The sequence below is a fragment of the Tasmannia lanceolata genome, unplaced genomic scaffold, assembly GCF_043159265.1.
Source record: "Tasmannia lanceolata isolate RefF3 unplaced genomic scaffold, GAP_Taslan_0.1 ptg000058l, whole genome shotgun sequence".
Lineage (NCBI taxonomy): Eukaryota > Viridiplantae > Streptophyta > Magnoliopsida > Canellales > Winteraceae > Tasmannia > Tasmannia lanceolata.
The window spans coordinates 11,372-12,500 of NW_027518735.1; positions in this window are offsets into that span (position 1 = coordinate 11,372).

The following is a 1,129-nucleotide window of genomic DNA, read 5'->3' on the forward strand; positions in this document are numbered from 1 at the left end:
GCATGCCCATTCCTTAGCCTATCCAGGCAAAAACGCCCAAAATCTGCACATTCTAGTGCCTATCCGGGCAAAAACGCCCACCAGCATGCCACCCTCCTATAGGGTTTGCGCAACCAACCAGCCTAACCACCAGTGGCAACCAAAGGTGCTGTTAGCGACGACTTCTGAAGACGCAACGAGACGCGACGTGTTTGCGCCCAGACGCGACGAGACGATGCGGGATCTGCGCCCAAGAATGCCTAGACCCGTCGACTTGATGCGGGATCAGCTCGCCCAAGCATGCCTAGTGTGCAAGGCCTGTGTGCAAGGCTAGTGTCCAAGGCTAGTGTGCAAGGCTCATGTGGAACGCTAGTGCGCAAGGCTAGTGCCCAAGGCTTGTGTGCCAGGCCCGTGTGCAAGGCTAGTGTCCAGGGCTTGTGTGCATTGCTTGAGTGCAAGGCTTGTGTGCATTGCTCGAGTGCATGGCTTGTGTGCAAGGGTTGTGCGCAAGGCTAGTGTGCGGGGCTTGTGCGCATGGCTAATGTGCACGGCTTGTGTGCATGGCTACCGTGCAAGGCTAGTTTGCATGGCTAGGGTGCAAGGCTCGCATGCGAGGCTAGTGTGCAAGGCTGCGTGCAAGGGAAGCGTGCAGGGCGAGTGTGCGAGGCCACTGTGCACGGCGCCAGCACTAGCGAGCCATCATCCGCGTTGCCATGGCTCGCTTGGCCTTGGCTTGCCAGGCTCCGACACGAGCAATCGCGCATTTTCTTTGCAACCGACCATCAATGCCGCCCAACGGGGCCAGCACGAGCAGTCATCCGCGGTCCCCTGGCCCTGCGCACGTTTGTCTTTGAAACCGAGCATCAATGCCACAGAAAGTGCCGGGGCGCCAGCTGGAGCCATCATCCGACGTGCCATGGCTCGCTTGGCCTTGGCTTGCCGGGCCCCGACACGAGCAATCGCGCATTTTCTTTGCAACCGACCATCAATGCCGCCCAACGGGGCCAGCACGAGCAGTCATCCGCGGTCCCCTGGCACTGCGCACGTTTGTCTTTGAAACCGAGCATCAATGCCACAGAAAGTGCCGGGGCGCCAGCTGGAGCCATCATCCGACGTGCCATGGCTCTGGTCCCATGGTCTTCGCAACCGA